This window comes from Mesoplodon bidens (assembly GCF_964165515.1).
Source record: "Mesoplodon bidens genome assembly, chromosome: 2".
Taxonomy (NCBI): Eukaryota; Metazoa; Chordata; class Mammalia; order Artiodactyla; family Ziphiidae; genus Mesoplodon; species Mesoplodon bidens.
The window spans coordinates 49,490,421-49,503,511 of NC_138177.1; the positions used below are offsets into that span (position 1 = coordinate 49,490,421).

Consider the following 13,091-nt stretch of genomic DNA (forward strand, 5'->3'; position numbering starts at 1 on the left):
CTTAATGCTTATGGACAGCTCCCAAAGTAGTTATTCAAAAAGAAAAAAAAAGGTGTTGTCTATTCCAGGATGCCAAGATACTTGTCTGATCTTCCTTTCAGGTTTAACAAGTTTCTTTTATCTGAGAGCCTCTAATTGGAGCCCCATCACTAAAGTCTTGGCAAACACCATTCATTTATCCACACAAAATCAGGACACCTAGTCTCATTGATCATATTTCAGAAACAAGAAACCCAAGGTCCTAAGAGAGCTCTTCCCCAAAAGGGCAAGATGCAAGCTTAGGGAATGGAGGGCCTTCTATACCAAACTCTCACATAGATGTGTCCACTGTGCTGTCCCCAGCCAGAGATGATAGTGGCTTGAAACGGATGGAGATGGAGCACTAGGAAAGAAGTGGAGATAGAACTCATAGGATGTGACACTGAATTGGATGGGGATGAAGGAAAGAAAGGATCTAGGATGACTCCTGGAATTTGTCCCACAGACACACTTAGTCCTGTGCAAAATGCTGCTAGTTCAAGGTTGTTTTTTTTTTTTTTCCATTGAGTGTTGTTTGTGATAGGAAAGCTTGGGAATAAGCATCAAAAAGGGACTGTCTGAATAATTATGGTATATCTACTCAATGGAATGCTGTGGAACCAGAATAAAACAATGAAAAACTCTGAAGAAAAATCTCTAGTATATCTTGTTGTGTTAAAAAATGTCTTAACAGTATGTACAGTATACTACCATTGGTATATAATAAAAGGTGAAAAATACATCTAGTCCCATTTGCTTATATATGCATAAAATATCTCTGGAAGAATATACCAAGAAGTTGGTAAAACTAGATACTTTTTGGGAGGGGAACTAGGTGGGTGGGAGCAGGGTGAGAAGGAGTCTTGTCATTGTACATCATTTTGTATTTCTTGAATTTTGAATCATGTGACTATGTTACTTTCTTAGTTTTCTATTGCTGCTATCGCAAATTACCACAAATGCAGTGGCTTAAAACAGCCCAAATTTATTATCATATAGTTTTGTATGTCAGAGGTTTGACCTGGGTTTCATTGGGTTAAAATCAAGGTGTCAGAAAGGTTGTGTTCCTTTCTGGAGGCTATAGAGGAAAATCTGTTGCCTTGCCTTTTCTAGATTCTAGAGGCTGCCCATATTCCTTGGCTCATGGCCAGCAATGTTGCATGTCTCTAATGTCCTTCCATAGTCATATCTCTCTGACCACAGCCAGAGGTCCTTTTTATTCTTTCCAGTTTTACTGAGATATAATCGACATACGGCACCGTATAAGTTTAAGGTGTACAGCACAATGATTTGACTTACATGTATCATGAAATGATTACCACAGGAAGTTTAGTGAACATCCATCAGATCATATAGATACAAAATTAAAGAAATAGAAAAAAATGTTTTCCTTGTGATGAGAACTCTTAGGATTTACTTACTCCTTAACAACTTTCATATGTAACATACAGCAGTGTTCTTAAATTTCTCAGGTTGTACGTTACACCCTAGTACTTACTTATCTTAGAACTGGAAGTTTGTACCTTTTGACTGCCCTCATCCAATTCCCCCTCCCCCCACCCACCGTCTCTGGTAACCACAAATCTGATCTCTTTTTCTATCAGTTTGTTTGCTTGTTTTTGTAGTATAATTGACTTACAGCGCTATGTTAGTTCCTGTTACACAACATAGTGATTTGATATTTCTATACATTTCAAAAAGATCACCACGATAAGTGTAGTTATCATATGTCACCCTACAAAGATATTACATTATTATTGACTGTATTCCCTACACTGTACATTTCATACCTGTGACTCATTTATCCTGCGACTGGAAATTTGTATCTCTTAATCTCCCTCACCTATTTCTCTTCTCCCCTTACCCGTTCCCCTCTGGCAACCACCTGTTTGTTCTTTGTATTTATGACTCTGTTTCTATTTTATGTTTGTTCATTTGTTTTGTTTTTTAGATTCCACATATAAGTGAAATCATACAGTATTTGTCTTTCTCTGCCTGACTTATTTCACTTAGCATAGTACCCTCTAGGTCCATCCATGTTGTTGCAATTGATTTCATTCTTGTTGAAATGTTGCAAAGATTTCATTCTTTTTTATGGTTGAGTATATTTCATTGTATGTATACATACCACATTTTTTTATACATTCATCTACTGATGGGCACTTAGGTTGCTTCTGTATCTTGCTATTGTAACTAAAGCTGCAATGAGCATAGGGGTGCATATATCTTTCTTAATTGGTGTTTTTGCTTTCTTTGGATAAATACCCACGAGTGGAATCGATGGACTGTATGGTAGTTCTATTTTTAATTTTTTGAGGAATCTCCATACTGTTTTCCACATTGGCTGCCCCAATTTACATTCCTACCAACAGTGCACAAGTCTTCCCTTTTCTCCACATCCTCACCAACACTTGTTATTTGCTGTCTTTTTTTTTTTTTTTTTTTTTTTGCGGTACGCGGGCCTCTCACTGTTGTGGCCTATCCTGTTGCGGAGCACAGGCTCCGGACGCGCAGGCTCAGTGGCCATGGCTCACAGGCCCAGCTGCTCCACGGCATGTGGGATCTTCCTGGACCGGGGCACGAACCCGTGTCCGCTGCATCGGCAGGCGGACTCTCAACCACTGCGCCACCAGCGAAGCCCTGTAATTCTCTTTTATTGTTTCTTGATTGTCTGTCTTCCCCCACTGTCCTGCGAGCTCCAGGAGAGCAGGGCTCTGGCTGTCTGGATCACTGCTGTATCTCCAACACCTAACCCAGTGCTTGGCTCAGAGTAGGCACTCAATAAATATTTGTTGATTGAAGGAATGGATAAAAACAAACAAACCTAATCCATATATTTACCCCCAATCCATAAACAAAGAAGATGGCTCTAAAGTTTCAAAGTTAAGGAAAAAATAGTGCTGATCTTCTATATCCTCCACTGACTATTCCCCCTAGGTAGGCTTGAATAGCAGTTGTCTACAAGGTATGATTTTAAAACAACCAGGAAGATACCTCTGTTCCACCTGGTGTCGGCTTGCTTGAAATTCCACCATTGTCCACGTATTCCCTAGGGTAGGTCATTATCTTCTTAGTATAGCACCTAGCACCCAGCAAGCACTCAACACATTTTAGCTATTCTTTTTTTTTTTTTTTTTTTCGGTATGCGGGCCTCTCACTGTTGTGGCCTCTCCCGTTGCGGAGCACAGGCTCCGAACGCACAGGCTCAGCGGCCATGCCTCACGGGCCCAGCCGCTCCGCGGCATGTGGGATCTTCCCAGACCGAGGCACGAACCCGTGTCCCCTGCATCGGCAGGCGGACTCTCAACCACTGGGCCACCAGGGAAGCCCCTAGCTATTCTTTTTAATCTGGTCTTTTAGTGATGCAAATACCCCTGGGAAAGATGGCCCACTGAGTCATCATTAACTCCTTAGTATGAATTAGTTTCTCAGCAGGAATAGTTAAGGAAGGACCTCAGAGTGGGGGCAGGGGTGGAAGTGCAGAAAGGGAGAAAGTTTTCCAAAAAACCACTAGGGAATCTAAAGCAAATCTCAGCTTGTGGTTTTGCTGAGGTCCACACCGACACAGCATGAAGATTGCTCTGCAAGCAGCACCAGCGACTGGTGTTTCATTTCGGCGGGTGGTGAGTCTCCCTCTGAGCCCAGCCAGGCAGTGGAGGAAATGAAGAGGCTCTCAGGGAGGGGCAAGGGAAAGAGGCCAGGGTAGGGTGGTAGAGAGCAGGTGGTGAGAGCAGCTGCTTCTTCAGCATGGATGGCTTCTCCTGCTGCTGCTGCTTCTGGCCCAAGAGACAGGTAACCGGTTCAAGGAGGGCGGAGACTTTGCTTTCAGTTTCTTTCCTACTTGCCTGGAATCTCCGCTCAACAAGGATGAAGTGGGTGCTACATAGCCTAAAGGGATTAGAGAGCAAGGCACCTCCCCCTTCCCTTAAACTGCTCCCTAGGGTGCTATATGTCCTAAACCCCCAAATCAGATGCATAATCTGACAGCTGTTTATGTGGACAATGGGAAAGAATATTGTCCATGTGGTTAAGGTATGTCTAAGGCTCTTAGGAAAAGGATTGAGCTGCAGGTTTAGTGCCTAATGATAAGTAGCTTGAGAACCTGCAGACAAATGTATATTTTTGAGTACAAAATTTCCCCCATTTGTCCTAGATCCTAAACTAGACAGCGAGACCCTTGAGGGCAGGAACGATGCTCTAGTCCTAGACCTCTTAACCCAGCACAGTGGCTGGCACATGGGGATTTGTCTACACCTGTGTGGTCCAATATGGTGAGCTCTTGAAAGGCGGCTAGTCTGAATTGAGATGTGCTGTAGGTGTAATGTGCATATTGATTTTGAAGACTTAGTAAAAAAAAACCCATAAAATATCTCATTCATAATTTTTATATGAGTACAAGTTGAAATGATCATATTTTGGATATATTGGGTTCAAAAAATATATTATTAAGATGAATGCCATCTGTTTCTTTTTACTTTCTTTAATGTGGCTACTAGAACTTTTGGAATTACACATGTGGCTTGCATTATATTTCTATTGGACATCTCTGGTCTATCCTGACCTGGCCTCCTTTCTCCCACCTTTTCCTGTTCTCCTCAACTCTCTAATCAGACTAGAGATGTCCTTCGTCCTGGACACCTAAAGCCCTCAGACTCTGTTATTGGCCAGAGTAGGATCTCCTGTGTATTTTTTATTTGTTAAGTCACTGATTACACTTTAGCAAAGCTTTGTTCATGCATGTAGTCTGTAACCACACCCTCTGTTCTAAGATAAAGGAATTCAGGTGGCAACGAATAGGAGGGGGACCAACTTTTATTAAGCACCAGGGCTATCAACTTCACAAATGTTAATCTCCTTTAAATTTATTTTCATGACAGCTTTGTGTGGTGGGCATATTTACTTTTTCAGATAAACGAACTGAGGCTCAGAGGGCTCCTGTAAGTTGCCCAAGATTACCCACCTAGTAGGAGGTGCAGAGTCAGAACTTGAAACCTGGTGTGTTTGGCTCAAGGGCAAGTTCCCCCCACCCCACCCCAACCAGTAGCACAGGCTTCATTTTTGATAATTTGAAATGAGACTACAGGGGTTCCCCCATGCTTCTGTGGGTCCTGCCTGAACATGGAAGGGGCTCACTAACCCCTTGTGCACGGAGCGAGCCCAGGGCTGGGTCTCAGAACACCTGGGTGCATCCTAGTCCTGGCATGGCCCCTAACTTACTAAGTGGCTTAGGACAGGTAGCTTTCGCCTCTGTAAAACAAAGAGGACCTTCACAGCTGTGATCCCAGTTCTGACAGCTGGGGAAACTGAATTATGCTGCCCTTGTCGCTTAATCACTAATGGTTCACACTTGAAATTAGAGGACTTTTTTCTATGTAAGATTTCTTTTCAACACTCTGAGAGCCTCTTACTTCCTCATGTGCAAATTTGTGTTGAATATGCTGAAAACTAAATTCCAGACATGGGAATCCACGTTGTGTGGTTGGGCAGGAAACCTCAAGTTCGCTTTCTAGGATCAAGGGGCTTTTGACGCCTGCCCACACGGCAGGCACTTTCCAGAGGGGTTTCATGCTGGTGTGTGTCATGGGAATTTTGCTCTGGTATCATTGCTCTAATGACTAGAAATCCTCATTATCTGTTTAGCAGATCGGAGAGGAATGCCAATCTCTTCAAAACCTGCCTACTAACAATCCTCCCTGAAAAGCCGTTTTATGAGAGCGGCATCAAAGCTGGGACGCCCTGAGGAACGCTCTCTTTAGGCCTCTGACAGCAGCCTCTCTCCTTGTCAGAGCTGAATGTAAACAGCAAGTAAAGTCCAGCCTGGGGGCTCCTCCGGCTGCAGCTCTGATGCATCCACAGGCAGTTAAGCTCCCTAAGGCCACCCCCGCCCCCCAACTCAGGCCTTAAACCTTTTTATTCAATGCCCTCTGATTGCTGCTAAGAAGGCCTAGGAAGGCTAATTTTCCAAACGAGTTGCCATTTCTTGTTCCCAGTCTCTGAAGGGTAAATTGAAGTGTCCTGAAGTAGTTAGTTCTCCTAAATGGATTTCAGGGTGAATAGTAATTTTTCTCTCTCCAACTTGGCTGAGCCCTAAATTAATTCACTGATAGTCTTTGAGACCTTGATGTTTGAAAAAAATGGGCCAGGGAATAAATCCTTCATCTAAACCCCTTTGAAACGGCTCTGGAGTTCCAAGGTGGGGTGGGGAAAAGGGACAGAAAGAACTGCTAGTAAGGATTTCAAAACCTACTTCTTTCTTTTTTAAAATTTATTTAAAAAAATTTTTATACAGTTTTTATTTTATTTTATTTTTATTTTTACTTTTTAAAATTTATTTACTTATTTATTTTTGGCTACGTTGGGTCTTTGCTGCTGCGCTCGGGCTTTTCTCTAGTTGCAGTGAAGGGGGGCTACTCTTCGTTGTGTTGCATGGGCTTCTCATGGGGGTAGTTTCTCTCAGTGCAGAGCACGGGCTCTAGGTGTGTGGGCTTCAGTAGTTGCAGCACGTGGGCTCAGCAGTTGCGGCGCACGGGCTTAGTTGCTCTGAGGCATGTGGGATCTTCCCGGACCAGGGCTCGAACCCTTGTCCCCTGCATTGGGAGGCGGATTCTTAACCACTGCGCCACCAGGGAAGTCCTATACAGTTTTTAAATGTTACTTTCCATTTACAGTTATTACAAAATATTGGCTCTAATCCCCGTGTTGTACAATATCCTTGAGCCCGTCTTACACCCAATAGTTTGTGCCTCCCACTCCCCTACCCTGTCCTGCCCCTCCCCCACTCTCTCCCCACTGGTAACCACTGGTTTGTTCTCTATATCTGTGAGTCTGCTTCTTTTTTGTTATATTCACTGGTTTGTTGAATTTTTTAGATTCCACATATAAGTAATATCATACAGTATTTGTCTTTCTCGGACTTATTTCACTTAGCATAATGGTCTCCAAGTCCAGCCATGCTGCTACAAATGGCAAAATTTTGTTCTTTTTTATGGCCAAGTAGTATTCCATCATATGTATATGTGTGTGTGTGTGTGTGTGTGTGCGCGCGCGTGTGTGTGTGTGTGTATCACATCTTATTTACCCATTCATCTGTTGATAGACACTTAGGTTGCTTCCCTCTCCTGGCAATTGTAAATAATGCTGCTGTGAACATTGGGATGCATGTATCTTTTTGAAGTAGTAAAACCTATTTCTTTTTTAAATGTGATTATTAGCAACAAGTGACTATTATTCAACGCATTCCATGACTGCTAACTAGTCAGGGACCCTTGCCTAACATTGTGTGGCTGTAAATAAAATGAGGGAAACATTTTATATGAGCAAAAGCCCTGTTAAATTACTTCTGGAAAACAAACCACAAATTAGCTTTTTAAAAGATATTTTCAGCGTGTTGACAATGGCGATGGTCAAGGCATTCTGTTACCTTCAAATTAAGTTTTTCTGTGAGAATCTGTAAGAAAAGACCACAGGTGGGTAACCTAAACTTGTAAGGCAGCAGCATTGATGGGAAGAACAAGATAAAGATGTTTTTCAGTTTTGCTGAAGCTTGCTATTTGAACACCCCAAAAGGCCACAACCTTCAGAGACAGGGAAAAAGCATCTGAAAAAACAAAGGCAAAAATGACAAAGCTTAATCTTAGTAAGGCTATAAGGGCACGTCATTACCCCAGGGAACAGTTTTGCACTTTCAGAAACTGCAGAGGGAAATTTATGTGTGCTTTTAACTGGGTCAAGAGCCTTTCAAGGCAGGGAGCACACAGTAGGCACTCAATAAATGCCGAATAAATAGGACGTGGTGAGGGGTTGGCTCTTTGCTGACTTGCCATTCTCGGGCCCTCTCGCCTGCTCCTAAAGCTGCTGGAAAGGCTCTGCATCCTCAAAGAGAAGAAAGGAGTGGGGCACACACATGCCCATTCAGTGGTCCACAGAATGATGGGGCGACAGCCAAACACCTCTTCCTAAGGGCTCAGTGATGTCTCTATTTGGATGCATCTTGAAATCCTGACAGAGCAGGCTTGGCTGTAAGCTTGGCAGTACGCCCTTGGGTGTGCCGGGTGGGGGATGAAGATGAGGGAGGCAGTGAGAAGGGTGATGGAGAGCGGATATTGGCCATGAGGGCGATGCTGCAGGTGCTCCAGGGTCTTCAGAGGGGCCTGGTAGGATGCTGACGCCCCATCCCCAACAACACGTCGGGTGATGCAGCTAGTCCTTCCTCCAAGCTGCACAAATAAAAAAAGAGCCAGGCGTGCCTGGGTCCGGGAGGATCCCACATGCCGTGGAGCGACCGCTGAGCCTGCGCGTCCTGAGCCTGTGCTCCGCAACGGGAGAGGCCACAACAGTGAGAGGCCCGCCTACCGCCAAAAAAAAAAAAAAAAAAAAAAAGAGCCAGGAAAGCTGGCAGGAATGTCTGGAGGGTGATGGAGGGTGGAGGCCGGGAGGATCTGGGACTGGAACCTGAGTCCTCGCTCTGGCAGCAGATTCTTCCCAAGCCACCCACGGTGCTCTCCCTGGCTCCTTCCCTGGCTCCTTCCCTGGCTCCCTCTTTCACAGTGGCTCCTCCTTTTGCTTTACAACATATATTTATTTAACATATCTGCATAAGACTTTGAATTTCAAAATGAGCTAAATATAAAGTGACTCCAGTGAGGCGTAGGCGCTGGGTGCAGTAGATTAAGGTGACACTTACTGAAATGTGTTTTAAAATAGATCCCAGGAAAATGGAGATGGTCTAACCCTTGCTCATCACATATCAAAATAGATTCCTGGCAGAAAAAACAGGTTCACTGCAAACTGCTTCACTGACCTACATTAGAAGTAGCAGACGTTACTAGAAAGAGGTCAGAGTGGCAAGATAAATTAGATCGCTGTTAGATGCAAGGAGAGATACTCCGTAAATAGAAGGGGAAAATTAAGGGTTGTGAAAAGAAGTTTTACTGTCAGGAGAATTTTTTTTTTTCTCCTCCAGCTGCTGGGTTCACAGGCAGCTTCAGTTACGCCCAGGCTGCCTTTTGGCAATTCCATTTGCTTCTGCACACTTTTAAAGAACTATCTTCACTTTCCCAAACTTCTGTTATAGCGGTACTGGAGGTCTTAGAGGTCTCAACCCACCCCTTCCCCCTCACTCTCCTAATTCCAATTCTCTCCTTTCATCGTTAACCCCATGAGGGCCCGACGCGATGGAGAGTGGGAGCAGCTCTCTCCTCTTCTATCTTTTCTCTCCTCTCCTCCCCACTTTCGGTACAATGTACGCTCACTGAAGAAAAATTAGAAAACACAGAGGAGTAAGAAAGGAGACCATGAAAGTCACGAGGAATCTCACCACCCAGAGAAAATGATCATTGCCAATGATGTGGACGTGGAAAGATGGCCATAATATATTGCTAGGTGGGGAAATAAAGAATACACAGTGCATGCATGCAGACACACACACATACAGTGTATTCATTTTAATGGAGAATATTTGACATTCTATTGTGTTATCTGCCTTTTGTTGACTCGACAGTATGATGTGAACATCTTTCCCTGTCAATAATTTGTTTCCACAGATCACTTTAATGGTTAAATCTTATTCCACTTTATGGATATCCCACAACTGACACCACAATCCACCATCCCTAGGTTGTTTCTTCATCCCGAGGATGTTTCTTCACTGCTGCTCCTGTAAATGACTTGGCAGTCACCTGTCTTAACGTCCGAATCTCTGCACACATCCTTGGCAATTTCTTCAGGATAAATTCCTCTAAGTGGAGTTGCTGGGTCAGAGAAGTATGGACATTTTTAGGGCTTTTTGATGCATACCACCAAATTGTTCTTCACAAAGATTGTAACAACTTGCCTGCCTGCCAGAACACTTGCCAAGGCTGAGCATTTTCATCCTTTTTAATTTTTTTTAAAGATTTTTTTGTTGTGGACCATTTTTTTAAAGTCTTGTTGAATTTGTTACAATATTGCTTCTGTTTTATGTTTTGATTCTTTGGTCGGAGGCATGTGGGATCTTAGCTCCCCGACCAGGGGACCTGCACCCCCTGCACTGGAAGGCAAAGTCTTAACCACTGGACTGCCAGGGAAGTCCCTCATCCTTTTTTTTTTTTTTTTTTAATGGTTTTAAATTGTTGCTTTAACTTTCTTTAGTTATTAGTGAGATGGAACTTATTTAAAGATGTATGCATCTGGCCATTTGCATGCATGTTTGTCCAAACATTTCTTGAGCATCAGTTAGGTGATATGGCTGGGTTTACAGCAGTGTGCAATGATTGGTGAGTCAATGGCTCCTTTCGGGAAAGGTCTCAGTCTAATGGGGAAGCCAGACAAAATTACAGAAGATTTCAGCTGTGTGTGACAAGTGCTATGGTCTGAGATGTTGTGTGGGAGAGTCACCCAGCCTGGTAACCTTGAGGGGTGGGGAGTGGAGAAGGAAGACTTCCTGGAGGAGAGGACAGCTCAGTTTAGTCCTGATGGAAGAATAGGAGGAAGGGAAGGTGGCCAGGGGCCTATATACAGGCAAGGATGGACACAGGGTCTGGGGAAACTAAGAAGAGCAATTTGGCGGTAGCGTCAAGTATAATAGGAACTACTAAGTGACAAGGTTGGAGGTGTGGGCAACCAGATGGTGACAGGCTTCATATGCCTGTGTAAGGCCTTTGGACAATATTCTGGCAGTTGTTGGGAGACACTGACCCCCGGCAAGCAGATTTATGCACAATAATAATAATATGTGTGAAGCAACATGGTCCTAGAAGAGACCTGGATGCCTCACTGGCTGGCCTCTGCCCCAGTCACTTTATAACAAATCCTGAGACAGTTCAGTGTTCCTGCTGTCTCCTGTGGTACCTTTGTGGGAATAACAAAGAAGTGCCCCTTTCTCAAGAAGTCTTTTCAAGTTAGTAGATTATGTACTTCTCAGTAATAACAAAGCAAACAGAAGTTTATTCTCCATAAATTATATACACAGAATTATTGAATACAAAATAGTAGAAAATTAGTGTTTTTAGTCACAAACATAACAACGCAAAACCTCTGGGATATAACAATTTGTTGTAAGATAGTTTCAGTCGTAAAGTAATTTTCATGAAAACAAAACTTTCTGTGGTAACGTCAATGCTTGCTTGTTCCAATATCTTATTTTCCATAGAAATGGTCCCTAGATTTGACAGTCTTTCTTGTGATATCATGGGTGCTTAGTAGTTTTTTATTAATTTTAAATTGTGAGAATCTACATTTTCCACTGGTGACTGATACTGCCAAGGTTATTGTATCCTGAGATCTACAATGGTTTTAGTAAAATGTGTCTAATACATTATCAATACAAATATATTGACGCATTTCACGTGAGTCAACTAGATTTTTCTTACATCAATGCCTCATCGTTATCATATTTCCTACCATGTTCCTCCATTTCAATCATGGTTTGGGTTTTTTTGTTGTTTGTTTGTTTTTTTTGCCATGCCACAAAGGCTTGTGGGATCTTAGTTCCCTGACCAGAGATAGAACCCATGCCCCCAGCAGTGGTATTGCAGAGTCCTAACTGCTGGACTGCCAGGGAATTCCCTCAATTATGTATTTTTAATGGTTATAGAAGTTCATATTTATCATAAGTTTTTTCAAATTACACATATCATCTAGAATACTGCATCTTTTAAAGAGCTATTGCTGTTTCCAATATAGAAAAAAACTTTTGATTTTGATATTGACCTTTGTATTTATTGTAAAAGGGCTGGTCCGGGGGTTCATAGTTAAAATGAGTCTTCGCTTTCCTTTTTCTAATATTTTCTATTTTGGAGAAGGTGGCATCAATGTCAAGAGACTACAATGTGTTTGGCATCAATAATACATCAATAATATATATTTCATTAACTGTTTTATGAACCGAGTAAAACTTTGTGTTTTTTCAAAGTGCTTCTTTTTTAAATATTTTATTTATTTATTTATTTAAAAATTTTGGCTGCATCAGGTCTTCGTTGTGGCATGCAGGATCTTTCGTTGCGGCACGAGGGCTTCTCTCCAGTTGTGCCACGCGGGCTCCAGAGTGCGTGGGCTCTGCAGTTTGTGGCACGCAGTCTCTCTCGTTGAGGAGCGTGGGCTCAGTAGTTGTGGGACATGGGCTTAGTTGCCCCGCGGCATGTGGGATCTTAGTTTCCCGACCAGGGATCAAAGCCTCGTCCCCTGCCTTGGAAGGCAGATTCTCTACCACTGGAGCACCAGGAAAGTCCCTCAAAGTGCTTCTTAATCTCCTGTAATGTTTTCAAATATATTGTGTACATTAACTTTTTTTTTGGCTGCGTTGGGTCTTCATTGCTGTGCGCGGGCTTTCTCTAGTTGCAGCGAGTGGGGACTCTTCTTCTTTGTGGTGGGTGGGCTTCTCATTGCTGTGGCTTCTCTTGTTGCAGAGCACGGGCTCTAGGTGCATGGGCTTCAGTAGTTGTGGTGCGTGGCCTCAGTAGTTGTGGCTCGCGGGCTCTAGAGCGCAGGCTCAGTAGTTATAGCACACGGACTTAGTTGCTCTGTGGCATATGGGATCTTCCTGGACCAGGGCTTTAACCCGTGTCCCCTGCATTGGCAGGCGGATTCTTTTCTTTTCTTTTTTTGAATTTTATTTATTTTTTTATACAGCAGCTTCTTATTAGTTATCTATTTTATACATATTAGTGTATACATGTCAATCCCAATCTCCCAATTCATCACACCACCACCACCACCCGCTGCCGCTTTCCCCGCTTGGTGACCATACGTTTGTTCTCTACATCTGTGTCTCAATTTCTGCCCTGCAAACCGGTTCATCTGTACCATTTTTCTAGGTTCCACATATATGGCAGGCAGATTCTTAACCACTGCACCACCAGGGAAGTTCCTGTACATTAACTTTTGATTTTTTCATATTTATATTGTCATAAATTTGTCATATGTTGTCATAAATTTTATGTCAAATTAGTGTTGAACAAATGTATTTTTAAAAATATTTTTCCAAAAGCATAGCTTTGGCTTGTGTTTTAGAATCTATATCTTTACTAATGTCAATGATTTCTAAAAGACTTTTCCATACTGCCTCTAACTGAGTTTTTCCAGTCACGCTGTTTTCA

At 42.9% G+C, this 13,091-nt stretch overlaps 1 protein-coding gene across 1 annotated transcript in view; it reads left to right on the top strand.

The window, feature by feature from the left end:
- The first annotated feature begins 3,727 nt into the window (after window positions 1-3,727).
- Window positions 3,728-13,091, top strand: part of LOC308613117 (uncharacterized protein) — a 28,782-nt gene continuing 19,418 nt past the window's right edge. The window contains exon 1 of the mRNA XM_081226127.1: window positions 3,728-3,810. The gene's annotated coding sequence lies outside the window, so the exon portion shown is untranslated. The remainder of the gene's footprint in view (window positions 3,811-13,091) is intronic.